This window comes from Camelina sativa, chromosome 5 (genome assembly GCF_030686135.1).
Source record: "Camelina sativa cultivar CO46 ecotype springtype chromosome 5, ASM3068613v1".
Lineage (NCBI taxonomy): Eukaryota > Viridiplantae > Streptophyta > Magnoliopsida > Brassicales > Brassicaceae > Camelina > Camelina sativa.
In genome coordinates, this window is record NC_141884.1 from 38,446,492 (window position 1) to 38,464,305 (window position 17,814).

At 35.5% G+C, this 17,814-nt stretch overlaps 3 long non-coding RNA genes across 50 annotated transcripts; all 3 read left to right on the forward strand.

Annotated features, from left to right (window-relative positions):
- The first annotated feature begins 382 nt into the window (after positions 1 to 382).
- LOC104788205 (uncharacterized) lies at positions 383 to 7,723 on the forward strand. Of its 47 annotated transcripts, none has more exons than XR_015557938.1 (32): positions 383 to 553; positions 703 to 800; positions 969 to 994; positions 1,089 to 1,134; positions 1,258 to 1,375; positions 1,488 to 1,572; positions 1,675 to 1,736; positions 1,830 to 1,917; positions 2,014 to 2,081; positions 2,259 to 2,307; positions 2,402 to 2,489; positions 2,602 to 2,662; positions 2,798 to 2,830; positions 2,934 to 3,008; positions 3,113 to 3,151; positions 3,327 to 3,398; positions 3,478 to 3,601; positions 3,680 to 3,760; positions 3,894 to 4,104; positions 4,215 to 4,401; positions 4,490 to 4,653; positions 4,765 to 4,785; positions 4,961 to 5,152; positions 5,235 to 5,341; positions 5,449 to 5,542; positions 5,794 to 5,903; positions 6,164 to 6,248; positions 6,334 to 6,452; positions 6,704 to 6,779; positions 6,878 to 6,974; positions 7,071 to 7,190; positions 7,497 to 7,723. It is a non-coding gene; the product is annotated as an uncharacterized LOC104788205 (long non-coding RNA). The 47 variants fall into 47 exon arrangements; XR_015557947.1 differs by having other exon boundaries at positions 2,934 to 3,002; XR_015557953.1 differs by having other exon boundaries at positions 2,934 to 2,995.
- A 2,479-nt stretch (positions 7,724 to 10,202) lies between these two features.
- Positions 10,203 to 13,455, forward strand: LOC104788203 (uncharacterized). 2 transcript variants are annotated; one of them, XR_015557982.1, is made up of 14 exons: positions 10,203 to 10,328; positions 10,476 to 10,544; positions 10,672 to 10,867; positions 10,982 to 11,185; positions 11,280 to 11,359; positions 11,484 to 11,681; positions 11,778 to 11,858; positions 11,949 to 11,981; positions 12,071 to 12,102; positions 12,277 to 12,473; positions 12,557 to 12,641; positions 12,731 to 12,850; positions 12,963 to 13,033; positions 13,124 to 13,455. It is a non-coding gene; the product is annotated as an uncharacterized LOC104788203 (long non-coding RNA). The 2 variants fall into 2 exon arrangements; XR_015557983.1 differs by having other exon boundaries at positions 10,214 to 10,310.
- A 269-nt stretch (positions 13,456 to 13,724) lies between these two features.
- On the forward strand, positions 13,725 to 15,298 carry LOC109133141 (uncharacterized). Its single transcript, XR_002038278.2, has 3 exons — positions 13,725 to 14,222; positions 14,563 to 14,888; positions 14,980 to 15,298. It is a non-coding gene; the product is annotated as an uncharacterized LOC109133141 (long non-coding RNA).
- The last annotated feature ends 2,516 nt before the right edge of the window (positions 15,299 to 17,814 follow it).

The window sequence follows — 17,814 nt, forward strand, 5'->3', positions numbered from 1 at the left end:
ACTCACATCCAAATCTAAAGCAAACTTTTCTTGTTTACAAAAAAGAATTTGTGTCTCAGATCAGATGTCCATTAATCATAGTTTCTTTTATTTGGCAAAGTGTGGTTTTCTTTTGTTTTTGTTTTTAACATTTTTAACTGAAAAATAAAATAAAAAGGAAAAAACTTGAAAAAATAAAAAAGCGGTGTGGACTGTGCATTAATGATAGATATATTCCCAAATCTATCATTAATTTCCCTCTCCTAATTAACGGCTAAATAAGGTTGACAGAAAATAAAAAAAAACGACTAATAATTTTTGACCGTTGGATGTAAAATCCTAATTGCATCATCCAATGGCTTTGGATCCTCCTCTATATATCTAATCTGAAACGTTTCTGCTTCCACCACACTCAGAGACGTTCTTCTTCCGAGAAAAGAGAGAGAGAGAAAGAGAGAGAAAGAGAGAGAAATAGAGAAAGAGAGTTCTGCGGCGACGAGACCAGGGAGAATCCACTCTGAGTTTTAAGGACGACGAGACCAGAGAGAAGAGAGAGATAGAGCGAGCCGTGTTTGTAAGGGCGACAAAGCAGAGTTTTTTTTTTCTTCTTCTTCTTCTTCGATTTGATTTTAGTTTTTTTTTTTTTTTTTTTTTTTTTTTTTTTTTTTATTTGTGTCCTGATTTAAAGTTTGTATCTTTTTCTGATTTGATGGTTTCAACAAGTGTTTTCGAGTCTCGTCCGTGGATGGTTTCAATTTCAAGAAGACAGTGATGGTCTTCGTCTAACCCTAATCAATCAATTACGTCTTCCTTGTCACAGAGTGAGTCGGATTTGCTTATAAAGTTTCCTCTTTTTTTTTTTTTTTATTTTTTTATAACAATTTAATTAGATGTCAGATGTGTGTGTGTGGGATAAAGACTGAAACTTTGGTCTCATTGTTGCTTCTTTAGATTGACAATATCTATATAAGGGTTTATTTTCTTCGCAGGTTTGAAGATGATGATGACCCAACAGGTAACAGTAGTGGGATAAAGACTGAAACTTTGGTCTCGTTGTTGTTGCTTATTTAGATTGACGATATCTATATAAGGTTTTATTTTCTTCGCAGGTTTGAAGATGCATATTCTAATTCTTATGAGAGAAATCGTCTTAAAGTACAATTTATTGTTCCCTCCTTCGTCTTCTTCTTCTTCGTCGATTTGATTTTAGTTTTGTTTTCTTTGTGTCCTGATTTAAAGTTTCTATTTTTTTTCTTCTGATTTGATGGGTTTTAACAGGTGTTTTCAAGTCTCGTACGTGGATGGTTTCAAGAAGACGCAATCGGGCAATCTGATTCTTCTAGTCTTTGACAGTCCCCCTCCCCGGAACAATCAATTACGTCTTCCTTGTCACAAAGTGAGTTAGATTTTGCCTTAAATTGTATTTGTTTCTTTATTGTAACAATATATTTAGATGTGTGGGATCAAGACTGAAACTTTGATTTTGTTGTTGCTTCTTTTGATGATAGATAATTATTACATATATTTGGTTTATTTTCTTCGCGGGTTTGGAGATGATGATGATGCATATGCCTTATGACCCAACATGCAACAGTTAAGTAAATTTTCTTTCTTCATCTGTGTAAGTGATTTCTCTAAATCCTTTTCTTTGCTTTAAGTGGTTAAATCCTTTTCTTCAATGTTGTATTTGTGAAGGTACTTGGTGGACTGAGAGAGGTGACTGGATGTACTCCGGGAAACCTCATTGACTGAGAGAGGTGACCCAACATGCAACAGTAGTATAACATCCTCTTTTTTTTTTTCATTTGGTTTCTAACACATGCTATTAACTTGTTGTTATGTTCTTTCAGGTTTTGGATGCTTCTCTCTTATAGATGAGACTATGAGAGTAATGGCTTTGATGGACACGCTTCTTCTTCTCTGCTAACGTCTTCTAGGGTTTTGTTCTTCCTCTTTACACCACGTCTTTTTACTTCTTTTCTTGTTTTGTTTTGTTCCTTAATGTTTCTGTCTTCGTTTTTCCTGGTCTTTTAGAAGCAAACCATGATCAAATCATCACGTATTACTAATCCATGCTATATTGTCTTCAAGCGTTCTCACAGGTTCCTTGCTCTAAAACTCATCTCTTCCATATTACAACCACAGTTACCACTGTTAATTTTCTTTTTGATGAGTTTTTCAGGTTTTCATGTTATTTTGGCGAATTGGGTTTTCTTTTGGCGTTGCCTTGTAGTTCAATAAATGCTCACTTACTTGATTCGTGTTTGTGCTATATGCAGGTGGCTTTCTCCATTGTGATTTATCTGAGCCCGTCGTCGCCCAAGCACTGTCTCAAATCAGACACGCCTTCAATGATTGATTTATTTGACTCTACTTTGCTCTCTCATATTAATTTTCACTTTGTTTTTTTTGTTGATTTTAGGTTTCTGGAGGATATTATATTACGATTGATCGGTGATTTGCTCTTTTTGATTGTGTCGTTGTCAAGCGTGCGTCTTCTCTTTTGTTTGGTAGGTTTTATCTTTGCATTTTTAATTCCCACAGTTCTTAATTCCTACGTATGCTATTTTTTTTTGTTGTTGTATGTAAAGCTAACGAAATATATATCTCTCTTTGATGCAGATCGTGGTGGTGGTCCTTGCACTGTGGGATTGCTCTTGTTGAATCTTATCTCCTCGTCTTGGTACGTTTCTTCTAACTGCTACATCGTCTAATGACTTTCCGAGATTTGCTATTGTGAGGTATGATTTGTTCAGTTTCCACATTCATATGATCATTCAATGTCTTTTTTGTTTTTTTTTTAAAATGTATGCTAAAGTCTGAGCTCCTCTGATGTGGTTTAATCATTCAGGTATTGCGTTCCTCTTTCTCTTTCCCCTTTCTAGCGTTTGATTATCCTTGTTTGATCTTATTATGTTCAAGTCAAATTACATATCTCTGTTTCTTTGATGCAGACCATCGAGACACCGAGATTAATGTATTGGAGGGTTTGAAGAGAAGAAAAAACATTGTAAAAGTGAATGGTTTGCGTATGATTTCTTCTGTGTCTTATTGTGTTTTTTTTAGATTCTCTTAGATGTATTAACATTCACATGATCATTCGATGACTTTTTTTTTGTGTGGTATGCTTAAGTTTGAGCTCCTCTGATGGACATGTGGTTTAATTATTCAGGTTTGCGTTCCTCTTTCGCTTTAGTAATTTTGATGCTTTCCCTTTAAGTAACCTGATGCACAACACCATGTCTCTTCCCCTTTTTCCTCTGAATCTTTCATGTTGCACATATTTCTAGTGTTTGATCTTGTCATTATGTTCATGTAATTTTTGCCTCTTGGATCTGTTGTTTTAGATTGTGGAGGATACTTTTCTCAGTGGGTGATGGTTCTGATGGATCCTTGTCTTCTCTGAGCTACATATTCAGGTAGTCTTCTTCCTCTTAATTGATTTGTTATTTTTTTTCTATATAAGTGACATTACATATCTCTGTTTCTTTGATGCAGAGCATCGAAATTAATGTGTGTGAGGGTTTGAAGAGAAGAAAGAAAATTGTGAAAGTGAATGGTTTGCGTTTGAAGCTACAACCATACAAGGAGATTGTGTCTGCTGCCTTGTTTGGATGCTCAGGTTACAGTTTCAAACACTTGTCTTACCAGTTTATGTAATTGTGGATTTACTTGAGATTTTTGTGTTCTTTTTCTTCAGGATGCAAGCAAGGCTATTGGTGGTGGGATGAGAGGTATGACTGGATTGCTATGAGAAACCTCATTGCTTGATCCATATGAGGTACTGATAACTGAACTTTCTTTATAGTAATAATTACTTGGTTATAGATCCTACATTTTGAATATATCAAGTCCTCATTCTTCCCGTCCTAAGTGTGTTGACTTGATACAACTATTTCTTTTCATTATTTCAGGGTATACACTTTGAGAGGGGGCTTGTCTCGTGTTTGATGATAATAGATTGGTTATCTGATCTACGTAACCAGGGACAACAATCTTGCTCAGCAATTCAGATAGGCTTCAAATGCAGAGCTCTACCGACCTGGTATGCTTGAAAATAATGTTTTTTGTTGGAGCAATATTGCACTTTGGCCAGAAAACCAATCATCAGAAACGTGTGAAAAGGTAAGTCATAAGTGACATTCTTAACTAACCATTCTTAACCCAAATGTGGTCTCGCATTCCTCGCTTGTAATATGTGTTTCTTCATATGTTGATTGTATTACTAACTGCAGGGAAACGAGTATTGTTCTGACCACCTGCTTCAAGATCCTTCATTTGAATTAACTCACGACTCCTGCCAATGGCTTTGATCATTTCGAATCACTTTCATTTTTTAATTTGAATCAGAATCTTTGATCATTTCGTTTCTGCTGATTTGGTGCATCTCTTTGCAGATGCTTGACTACAATGTACACGGCGGTGAGAGGAGCCTCTCTCAGACATTTCATCCAAACTTAATCAACTCACATCAAACACTTGTGTGTTCTGTTTTTTCATTTTTCTGCAGGGATGCTCAATCGTGGTCTCTCCATGGTTGATAGCTACAAGCTGTTGAAGCATGCCAAGACTTGACCGATAAAGAAACTTTTCATTTTATGTGCTCTCAGGTGGTGCATTGAATGGGTAATTCCCTTCTTCGTTTGTTCAGGTGTTTCCTCCTCTTTCATTTTGGTATGTGTCAGCTATCTCTGTTCCTTTTTTTTTTTTAATTGATTGGATTTTGACGTGATCTATTAATGTATGTTTTGCTTGTTTCTGGCATCAATGGTGTTCATATTTTAGGTGTTGGAGTCCAGGAATAAGGTATCTGTCTTGCTTCTTTCTCTTCTTTTAATTTGATCCTAAATGTGGAAGGTGACTGTGATGTTGGTAGATTTTGAAGTGATTATGCTTCTGTATTAGGATTGATTGCTTCACTAAATTGGTTTAAGGCATTAATTGTATACTAAAATCCTCTTTTTGATGCTTGTTTATGTAGAGAACCGTAGCATCTCCATCTTCAGCTTCAGTTTCCTCTACAGCGTAAGGCATAGAAGAAGTCCATGACAAAAGACAAAGAACACTAAAGATGCTGCTGCAAGCCTGGGAAATTTCCACGATGATAAGTTAGTAGAGATTATAAACACAACAATAATGGATAGAAGCCCATCTATGAAATGGGATGACGTTGGTGAGTGTTACTGTTATACTTGTCTTCTTCGTTTCCCTTTTGATGCAATATGTGGAAACACACTTATTTTGATTCATTGCAGCTGGACTTGATGGAGCTACACAAGCTATTTTACCAGCGAAATGAAGAGATAGACCGTTTGTAATTTGTATTGCATGCTAATCACGGCAGGCCATAACTTGAACCATTGTATAGTTAATGACTAAAAGCTTTGCATTATGGTTGATTTTTGGGTTTTGCCTGTGAACGTTTCCAGGAAACTTTAAATAAACATTTGTCAAGGTCTTTTTTTCCAGGATATGGCCATGGTGTTGTAAAACGGATCCAAGATATGTATGCCATAGAGAGTTTGCCCTGAAGCATCTACCTTATGATTCTCTTTTTCAGCTGGTAATGTTTTCCCCCTTAATATTTGGTCATGCTTTAAAAAAATTTACTGGCTCCTATTCTAACTGAGCCAGTAAATTATTTTAATCTGCTGGAAAGTTTTGACGTCTAGTTAATGTAGGAGTTGGTCAATTGTATTCTTGTTTCTGATTCTACTTAGGTTGATCACATTGCTTGTGTTACATTTGGTATCGCTCGTCATGTATTGACTGCAATATTTCTTATAAAAGTCACTTTTAACTTTGATGTTCCAGTTCGATACCGTCCTGACTAGGGTAACCCCTGGTGATATTCTTTCTGATCTCGCGGCTGGAAGTTGTCTCAACTGCCAAAAGTGTGCTTCAGCAAGCTGGAACTTTGGAAGGTTCTCTCTCTTGTTCCCTTTTTTCTAATGTTGTTTCTGTTGAATTTCATTTGGTAGAACATACTGTGTTTTGCTTGGAACTGGGATTAGTTTTGGTACTTATCGAGTTGAAGGATGTGAGTCTTAGAAATTTCGGAGATTTTGTTTTGTTTTCAAGAAAGGGATTTAGAATCGTGGGTGGGGTTTATTTGGTTGTAATCAAAGGGGGTGTTCCTTAGCCACTGATATGTCTAAGACATTGCGTCTGTGCTCTGTATCAGGAGTGGAGTTTAGCTTTCAGGAGATTCCCTTTCCGGACGAGACCATCTCAGCTGCAAAAGAATTCTTGGAGCCATTGGAGGCTATGTCTTCTCTCTTGTCTCAACTTATGTTGTTGGCTCTAAATTGTTTTTGGGAAATACAGTTTCTCATAGATTCTTGTTTGGTATAGTTTAAGGTACTAATGGGATAACAGTGTAATGCATCTGAGGCCTGAGAAGGGGTTACTTTAGCTTCATGAAGGTCTCAAAGTCTTTGCAAAACTGAGACCTGCTAAGTTTCTGCCACAAGGTAACCATCCTTAGCCTAATCTCAGAAGCCGAAACTCTGTTTCTTGTTTGAAGTCCAAATTATTGTTTTTATATACAGTTAATAAAGAGAGAGGTAGAAGAAGGTGTTGATCTAATGGTTATGAAAGAGCTTACAGGATGTCATTTTAATTAGTTTATCTGTTCGTAATTCTTATCTTTCTCGTTCTGTAATGGGACAGTATCTTTATATATGATGTCTCATGCATGGTAACATGTATTTATTTTGGAAAGCCAAGGGGAATGGGCATAAAGATCAATGAATGGAGAAGAAGTTGGGTTTAATATTGAGGTGTATGCCACCCACGAGGTGTACTTTATTGAAAATCTCCGATGCACATTTCCGTGGAGTGATTGTTAAGTACTATATACACTGATATTGTTGAGCATTTCTTATGTTTTACTCAGATTGATAGATTAGCTCGTGTTGCCTTGGAGACTGCTCGGAAACGGGCCTGACAAGCTGTATTCTGTTGACAATGCTATTGTCTTGGAAGTATGGTTGGTAATATAACGTATTCTTTTACTCTTTTTCCTCCCTCTTGTGTCCTGTGGAATACAGATAACACTGATGTCAGTACCGTTTTTTTTTTCTCTGCAGGCCTTAGTTTTATGAAGGAAACGAGTAACAGCACTAGCCTCTGAATATCATGATGTTGTTTACTTGTCACATATGTATGTTGACAGTGCTGCGATACAGCTTGTTTGTGACCCCAAACAGGTACGTGTATTTGCCAAATATAATATCCGATGAAGCTTTAATGATCACAGGAAGCATTGGAAATTTGGAATGCTCTGCTACTCGCAGTGATTCGTTATAATATTAGACAATCTGATCTTTGAGTGTGCAGAAGTACGAACTTGCTTAAACCTGCCATATTTAAAACAGGGGCTCTATTCTACAAACAAACGCTGCTTTTATTCCCTGATATCAAAAATACTTGAATGCTAAAAATAAAAGAGCACAACTTTCCGATTCTTTGAATTTCCATGATAAGGCAAACTCATTAAAAACAACCATTCTCAGCGCTGCAATGCTTCAGAAATATACGGGCTTGGAGAAGAAAAGGCAGAGCCAAGAGGATTGAAGACGCAGTGTTGGTTGAATGCTTAACGCAGCTCGAGATGTTTATCACTTTCGATCACGTGGTATTCTAGTCCATAACGAAACTAAAACAAAGCAAAGATTGAGAAAACAGAACCTTTTTGTCACTATTACATCGTAAAAATAAACTAGCCTCTCATACCATTAAATAGCTCATCTCTCTATGACTTTGTCGGTGGTAAACAAGGCCTTGTAACGAACCTTTGGTTTTCTGAGAAAAAGATTTAAAAAAAAATGTTTGTTAGAGATAATATAATCTGAGCATTCATCTGATTTAGTTTCCATCTGCTCTCTATTACAGGGAGCAAAGACAAATGATGGTCGATTAAGTCAGTTGAGCCTAATGGGACTAATTAAATTGTAGGTCGTACATATCTCCCCGGTTTAGTCGGTCGATCATTCGAATTGGAATTTAGTTCGGTCGTGTGTAGTTTGATACTCTGATTCTGAGTAATTTTCCCACGATATTTCCCTTTTGAATAGTGTATGATTTTCTTAAGGACTAAAATTCTATGTTGCATGGAAACGGAAACGGAAACGCGGAAACGAAACGTTTCGGAAACGAAAAACAGGTTTTTTTGAAAATTAGGCTATAGAAACGTATAGGAAACGTATATAATATAGATATATATAATATAGATATAATAAATCCCCAAACATAAAAATCATAATAAAAAAAATTCTGAAACAACACCAATTCAAAACATAAATATTAATTAGTTTAATTAAAAATAAAACTGTAAAAAACACTAAGACGTTCAAAATCAATTATTTTGACAAGCATCGCCATTCTCATTTTCATTGGTTTCACCAAACAAAACTGCCTCTAAATTATAAAATAAGAGTTTCCATCGTGTTTCCAAAACAGAAACGGAGTTTCCATCGTGTTTCCAAACTGAAATTTTTAGGAAACGTGTTTCTGTGGCTTGTTTCCGAGTTTCTACGAGTTTCCGTTTCCGAAACGTTTCGGAAACGGGAAACGCACCTCAAAAAGAGTTTCCATGCAACATAGCTAAAATCTCATATCTCCTATCCATCAAAACAATTTCTCAAAACCCCCTCAATGATAAAAATACAATATTAATTGTCAAATCTTAAATAATACATGCACACATATATACTTTTTTTATATCAATAATGCACATTTAATTGAAGAAAGCGTTTATTAATTTTCTTATATGTGTGAGTACAAGAATATAAAAATATAGTGAGTTGGTGGTGTGTGTTTTATATAATCAAAATACAAGATTATTAAAAAAACTGACAATTTAAGAAAATATCGTATATTAGTTAACAGATTTAATGACGTAACGTATTCATATTTCAATGAAAATAAAAACAAGAACAACATCAAATTAACGACAAGATTGCTTGTCAAAATAAAATAAAAATCGACTGTATATACATACGCTTACAATTATGATCGTATCTTCTTTAAAAAAAAAGTTTTTCAGCTAAGAAGATTTCATATGAAATTCAATTTAGTAGTACGTAGATAGTTTGTTTTGTTTTTCCCTTGCTATTGTGCAAAATTATTCATACATTAGTAATAAAAACCCCAAATTCTATCTTGTTTATATCAATTTAATAATAAATTTTCTAAAATTAAATACGATATCTAAAGTTTAAAATACTCTTACCAGCATCTACTACTGTTATTGCATTATCGACATTCTTATGTGTATTTCCATAAAAACATTTTTCCAACCAGCCAGATATTATGTGAGAAGAACAAGAGAGTCGAATTCAATTAATGAGGAAAAATTTGAACATCCATCGTATATTTGTCATGCATAAAGATTCCTAATTTTTTAAAGAATTGTTTAGCTATTTTTTTTGTGATGCGTCTGTCATTTTTGTTAAACGTTTGAAAACACTTTTTTTTTTTTTTTGACTTGACCTTTGAAAACTTTTAATACCATAATACTCTTAATGAAGCCTTTAACTTTAACTAAATCTCAATAACAACTTTTGTACAAAACTTACAAATTAAGGAGAATTATATATTTGTACAAAAATATTATGCTATTAAAATTTAAAAATATAAATAGTGTTGTCTTGCTACATTTCAGGTTCTTCACATAAAACGGTTACATAGACAAAGTCGAGTTATTTTAAATTTAAGATTTTGCAATTTATTTAGAGAGAAAATAGATATATTCATTGGAAAAGTTCTCAAATTTTGGGTATTTAAAAAGGTAAAAAACAAATATTTTTGGATGAGTATCGATAAGTAAACAGACTTATTTAAAACTCCGTCTAGATTTTACAGTTATTTGACTTTTTGAAATTGTCGAAAACTACAACAGGATTGACCAATAATAGATATATTTATTTGACTCCAATAAAAATACCAAAAACTAAACCGAAGAAAACAGGTTAATAACATTTAGCCCCTTAAATTACAAATCCTATTGCATAAGAGCTCATATTCTTTTTGGATTGTGAAATCGACACCCTCAATTTGATTTTGGGCCGCATGGGGCAAAATAATGAAAGTGTAGGTTCTTTAAATCATGGGTTTATATATTTTTCGAGCCTTGATCTGTTTGTTAAATCATGATCAAATAAGGAATAACTTAGCTAAATATGAATTTAAAAAAAGGAAATAGCTAAACCGACAACAATAGTTTTCATACCTCATCTATAAAAATATTTCACTCTCTTTTAACATCAATTATCACATCGCATGATCTATTTTTATTTCTATTTTTCGTGTCTCCGAGAGCGTTTAAGGTGGTGGTGGTATACTCGGTCTCTGGTTTTTTTTGTTTCTGAACCGATCATTGGATTTTAACTTGATTTTTGTTTTTTTTCTTTCTAGGGTTTGGTTTCTTAATTGCTTGGTTGCTTTATATATTGTTCATGCTGTTTACCTTTTTTTTTTTTATGTTGTTTCAGGTTTTTGTTATCGATCAATGATGGCTTTGATGGAAACGCTTCATCTCCTCTGTTCTAACGTCTTTAGGGGTTTCGTTCTTACTCCTAACACTTCTTCTTCTTCTTCTTCTAAAACTCAGTCTCTGTTTTCATTTATTTATTTTCTAGGGTTTGGTTTCTAAACTCATGCTATTAACTTGTTGTTATGTTGTTTCAGGTTTTGGATGCTTCTTTTATCGATGAGAGTGATAGCTTTGATGGACACGCTTCTTCTTCTCTGCTAACGTCTTCTAGGATTTTGTTCTTCCTCTTAACACCACGTCTTTTTACTTCTTTTCTTGTTTGTTTTGTTCCTTATGTTTCTGTCTTCGTTTTGCAGGTCTTTTGGAAGCAAACCATGATCCAATCATCACGTATTGCCAATCTATGCTATTTTCTTCAAGTGTTTTCACATGTTCCTTGCTCTAAACTTATCTATATTTGCTTATGTATTTTGGTTTGGTGTTTTTTTGTGTGTGTGTGTGAAGTGCTGCTCTATTTGCTGATCCTTTCTCCATATATTGCAATTTATTCTGAGCCCGTCGTCGTTGTCAACGTCATGGCTCAGCCCAACCACTGTTCCAAATTCAGACACGCCTTCAATGATTGATTTATTTGACTCTACTTTGCGTATGAAGCTAGAACCATACAAGGAGATTGTGTCTGCTGCTTTGTTTGACATTATAGCTCAGGTTACAGTTTCAAACACTTGTCTTACCAGTTTATGTTTATCTGTGTTTTGTAATTGCAGATTTACTTCAGATTTTTGTGTCTTTTTTCTTCAAGATGCAAGCAAGGTTATTGGTGGTGGGATGAGAGGTATGACTGGATTGCTATGAGAAACCTCATTGCTTGATCCATATGAGGTACTGATAACTGATCTTTCTTTATAGTTATAATTACTTAGTTAGATCCTACATTTTGAATATATCAAGTACTAGTTCTAAGTGTGTTGACATGATACAACTATTTTTTTTTTCATTATTTCAGGGTATACACTTTGAGGGGCTTGTCTCGTGTTTGATGCTAATAGATTGGTTATCTGATCTATGTAACCAGGGACAACAGTTTTGCTCAGCAATTCAGATAGGCTTCAGATGCAGAGCTCTACTACCTGGTATGCTTGAAAATAATGGGAGCTATATTGCACTTTGGCCAGAAAACCAATCATCAGAAACGTGTGGAAAGGTAAGTCATAAGTGACATTCTTAACAACCATTTTGATACCAAAATGTAATATGTAATATGTGTTTCTTCATATGTTGATTGTATTACTATTTGCAGGGAAACGAGTATTGTTCTGACCACCTGCTTCAAGATCCTTCATTTGAATTAACTCATGACTCCTGCCAATGGCTTGAATGAGTATATTCCCTCGAATCACTTTCATTTATTTAATTTGAATCAGAATCTTTGATCATGTCGTTTCTGCTGACTTGGTGCATCTCTCTGCAGATGTTTGACTACAAGTCTACAATGTACACGGCGGTGAGAGGAGCCTCTCTCAGACATTTCATCCAAACTTAATCAACTCACATCAAATACTTGTGTGTTCTGTTTTTATCATTTTTCTGCAGGGAAGCTCAATCGTGGTCTCTCCAGGAATAAGGTATCTGTCTTGCTTTTTCTCTTCTTTTAATTTGATTCTAAATGTGGAAGGTGACCGTGATGTTGGTAGATTTTTAAGTGATATGCTTCTGTATTAGGATTGACTGCTTCACTAAATTTGTTTAAGGCATTAACTGTATACTAAAATCCTCTTTTTTTATCCTTGTTTATGTAGAGAACCGTAGCATCTCCATCTTCAGCTTCAGTTTCCTCTACAGCGTCAAGGCATAGAAGAAGTCCATGACAAAAGACAAAGAACACTAAAGATGCTGCTGCAAGCCTGGGAAATTTCCACGATGATAAGTTAGTGGAGATGATACATAAACACAACAATAATGGATAGAAGCCCATCTGTGAAATGGGATGACGTTGGTGAGTGTTATTGTTATGCTTGTCTTCTTCGTTTCCCTTTTTGATGCAATATGTGGAAACACACTTATTCTGAATCATTGCAGCTGGACTTGATGGAGTTACTGGACATGGTTATGTTACCAGAGAAATAAAGAGATTTGTTCATTGGTCTCCGGAGAACAGCGAGAGGTAAATTTTTTTTGCAAGTTTGGTTTCTTCACTTCGCTTCTCTGATTTCAAAAGAGTTTGTTCTTATATCTTTTCCTCTCATGCAAAAGGCTCAACACCTTCAGGCAATACTTGGTTTCATTGCTTCAGTGCTGCAATGCTTAATTCACACCAAGCCTCTTCTTGAGAGCCTTCTCTCATACAATACAAGAGTCAAAACCCTTGCAACTGTAAGGCTTGAGTACTTTTCAATATTCCCTTTTTTGTTTGTATTTTTTTGTCTAATTTAAGTGACTACCCTGTTGTCTTAGTTAATCTTATACCTTCCTTTTGGGTTTTCAGGTGGCAGCGAGACATTCTGTGTTATGCAGGCTCTCCAAGATCTCAAGTCTTCTTCTTTGACGTCAAAATGGGTGTGTGGTTGTGTCACTGTACTCTTAAGGCTTCTGGAAATTGTTCTTTACAATTCAAACAGACTAACTAATTTTGCTGTACTGGTTCAGGTGGGTGAGACTGAGAAGTTAGTTAAAACACTGTTTAGAGTTGCAATATACAGGCAACCTTGTGTGATATTTATGGAAGAAGTTCGCACTTTTTTCCCTTTCCAGCTGTCTTATTTAGTTAAATTAGGCAGAGAGCCTAGTCTTACCTGAGTTGTAGACAATAATAATAAGTTGTATTTGACCGAAGTGATCCATGAATCATGATCGTTCACTATAAACATGTGGTCACTTGGATCGATGGGAGTGATCATCAGGCCAAGCTTGAGTAAAAAAACAAATGGGAAGAGCTTGAAAGTTGGAACTCAGAATTTGGCTATTAAAATTTCTTCTTGGATTGTTTGTTTTCTGTTGTAAATTTGAGGTATGGTTTCTGTTCGCCTAAGGGCATCTCCAACAAGCCCTTAAAACCTCAAATTTTGAGGTTTTTGACAATCCAACAAGTCTTCAAATCTTCAAATTTTGAGGTTTCACCGTTCAGAACCTCAAAACTACTTTTTATTTTCAGTTTAGTCCCTATATTTATGTCTTTCATAAATAATTGTATAAAATTTATTTTGAGGTGTTAAAATTTATTTAACACCAACAAAGAGTCGTATAATCTAAGGCCATATTTATTGGGGCATCACCCCATGTGATCTTAGGGCTTTTAAAATTAAAATTAATTGAATAGTACCCATAAGATCAGCCCAATTGATCTTGAATAAGATCAGTTCTTCCGCTGATCTTATGGTGACGTGTCACGCTCTGAAAGAAAGCTTGGTTTTTATTTTTCATTTGCTTCCAACATAATTTTTTCTTCTTCTCTCGCAAACGACGAGAAGGCGGCGAGAGATTTGTGTTCCCATCACCGTCGTCTCCTCTGTCCGGCCATTGAAACACCGTGTCCACCGATCTCCTCTGTCTCCTCGTCTCCTCACCACCACAGAGTTTATGCTCTTATCAGTTTGCTCTTATCTGAGTTGATTGGCCATGGCTTCTTCTATCGTTTTCGCTGCAACTCCGGTTACTGGGTTTCTCTCTGTTCCTCCTTTGAAGTCTCGGAGATTTCTTCATGTTTGTTCTTCACTCGACGCCGATGTTTCGGACATGAGTGTTAACGGTAATTATCCAAACACAAAAAATTGAATCTTTATTGTCTTCTTTGCACTAGGCTGATTCCTTTTGGATGTTTTTGGATTTCTTATGGGGAAATTTTGAGAAATTTCCATGTATTTAGGATTAAAGGGCTTAGCTTTATGTAACGAACAACCCCAATTTTGGATGTTTCATTTCTCATCCTATGAAATTGATGAGAAACAATTTCTTTCTCGGCATATATGATTAAATTCTGAATTCTGAACTCTTAAGGTTTAGTTTCATTAGATTCGTTGAGTTTTGATATTAGATGATTGTGATTGCTACTTCCTATTATATAGATCTCGTTTTTGATTGTGACACAGGTGAAGAAGATGCAAGCTGTGATTAGATCTTTCGTCTCTGGTGGAAATGTTGTGAAAGGTTCTATGATGCAACATCTCCGTGTGATTAACCCGGCGATTTAGTCTTCTGTGTTTGTTGGTTCACGCTATGAATCAACTAAACCTGCTCGTATGGAGGAAACTGGATTTGAGAGTACGACTATTTCTGATGTCATGAAAGCCAAAGGCAAAAGTGCTGATGGATCTTGGCTTTGGTGGTTGTGAAACCTGGTGAGCAACAAGCTCTTGCTGGGATCATTACTGAGAGAGGTAGATACTATATCTGGACTGGACCAACAAAGAAAGAGGTAGATACTTATACTTTCTCTATCAAAGATACAAACTTTTGGGTTTAAAACCTATTGAAATACGGTTTCCTGACCTTGCAATGTTGTACAGATAACCGAATCAGGCATATTTCGGTAATCCAAGACAAGGGCATGATCGGAATGGTGTCCATTGGAGATGTGGTCCGAGCTGTGGTGAGTGAGCATCGAGAGGAGCTTCAACGCCTTAATGCGTTTATTCAGGGAGGTTACTAGATCTTGAAGATTGGTAAGATCAATGTATATATGCTGTCCTGTTGTTGTTGTTGTTGTGTTCTGTTTGATGTTTGTTGTTTCGTTGTTTAACTTTCAGTTATATTAGAATCCTTCATTAACTTAAAATACAAACAAGAAATCCAAGTCCAATATATAAAACGGATAGATTTTCTAATAATCGTAATCGATCAAAAATCTGAAACCTCATATATTGATCTTCAAACCTTCATGTGACTAAACTACATAATATTTCGGTAAATAATACTCTTTAACTTCTCTTCTGCTGTTTTCAATCCCTCAAACTCTTCATTAGTAAATGTTTATAATTGTAATATGTTTAAAAGTATTAATAAACATTATATTATTAAATAGTATTAAACATTCTTAAATTTTTTATTAAACATTAATCTATATATTTATCAAATATTCTTAAATTAAAAATATTATATTATTAAATTTTAAGATTTTACAAATGTTCTCCCAATAACTAACATCTTAACAAAAATTCTTAAGTACTGATCTTACATTATTTTTACAATATTTATACTCTAAGAACACCCTAAACTGATCTCCCTATAAACATGCCCTAACGCGCCCCAACTTTTTCTCTCCCGAAGTTTCTTTGCGACAAACCTAACTGCGCCGTGTCTTGCCTCTCCGGTGTTTGGTTGCGGCCAGCGCCGTGAGAGGGCTCTAGGTTACCTTGGTCTGGTTTCATCTGCGCACTTGAAGATTCCTTTGGATTGATTCGGCTTTGTTTCTCGTGGCGAGTGTCGAAGGTCCACCGTGCGCGACGGCCGTTCTCCGGTGGCTGAAATCTCCTGCTCTATGCCTCCAGTGCCTGTAGACGGCGTTGGACCAAGGTGAAGGCTCTGATTTTCGGTCCTAGCGTTTCGCATCTCAAGCGGCGGAGCAAGCTTCTGTTTGTAGATCTGTTCCAGTTCGCCTTCTTCCTGGTGTTTCCGGTGGTCGAGCGTGCTTCCCTAGGCAGTGCCGCGGTGTCGCCTCTCCTCCTTGCTCGGACTCATTTTTTCCAAGATCTCTCTTGGTCTAACCGCCGCGTTTTCAGAGCATGGCTACTATTGGAAGCTGTTTGTCTCATCTATATTTCGTCGAGCCTTGACATATTAGGAGAATTACATCTCTGTTGGCACCTTCTGCTTGAGGACAGTAGCAGGATTATTAGGAGCGTGTTTTCTCGTGACTGGTCAAGTCCCCTCGTCGAACCAGATGCTAAATGGCTCCATTGGGTAGCTACCATGGTTTTGATAAGTTGAGGTTTTAGTTATCGGTGGTAGCTGGTCCCCCTCTCCTTTTGAGAACTCCGCAGGTATATCAATTCTTTGGTTTTGTTCAAGGCCTGTTCTTTGATGTGGCTTCCTGTTGTTATTGCCTTTGTTTGAAGATTGCTTTGCTTTGAGTACTCGCTGCTGCACTGCGTCTTGATTGTGCTATAGAGGAGCTAGTAGGGCTAATGGCTTATGGTGTGATTATGGATGGTCTTATTTTGCTCTGCGCTGCTGACTTCGGGGAATGAACTTGGTAGAGGGAGCTTGCACCATTTGCTTAATTTGGCTTGTGAGGTTTCGTTTCAGGGAAAGCTCATGGATTGAAACGAAGAATCGATCTCACATGACGCAGGGAGAGTATGTGATCGATGATTTGGAGTTTTCACCGTTGACGGCTCGGTCTCGGACCTCCTGCGAAAGGCTTCTAGAGCTAATTGTCGCAAAGAAGTGTTTTACAATCTGCAAATCCCCTTCTCCTTCTGCAACTCATCCGGGAAGGATAACAAAAACGTCATCGCTTCATCTTGTTCCCGAAGCTTCATTGTTTGGTTGAATAGATGGACCGAAAACTTGGTTTAATTACCATCTTATGCTTCCATGTTTTAATTTTTTTTGCCATGGAACCATATTTATAGGTTTCTAATCTTTGATTGTAACCTAAACTTTTTTCATATCAATGAAATATTTACAATTTAGCAAAAAAAAAAAAATTTATATAAGGAAACTTAAGCACACTAAAATAAATTTAATAAACAAAAAATAATTTGTAATGTTAAAAACAAAGTTTACAAAATAAAATATAATATTAAAAACAAAGTTACAAAAAGATACATTAAACAAGATTCTCACAAAAGAAAAATACATTAAACAAACTTAACACAAACTAAAGCAAAGTACACATAAATTACTTGAACACACATATATTACAAGTTGTACCAAAATACATTATATGTGTTTTATTATTATATATGTAATTTATATTATCATGTAACCTTTATTATGTAATACTGTGTATTGTATAATAAAATAAATAATATTTTGGATTGTATAATAAATTAAATGTATGTTATATATTTATTTATGAGATTTTATCGTTATTAGTGAATTTTGTAAATATTAAAGACTATATTGCAAATTAATTAGTTTTGAAGAATTTTTTTGAGGATTGATTGTTGAAACAAACAACCTTCAAATCTTCAAAATTTACTCCCTTCAAAATGAAGAGAGTTATTGAAGATGCCCTAATAATAAGGTCTAGCAAACTGTACACGGCTCTGTGGTAGTTCAGAAATTAGAGAGCATGCAGAGGGTAAAATCGTCAGTTGGTGAAGCAGGTGAATCAAGACTTACGAAACGCTGCGTATTGAAGAGAATTTAGAATTCAAAGTTTCCTTGCTCTTCTT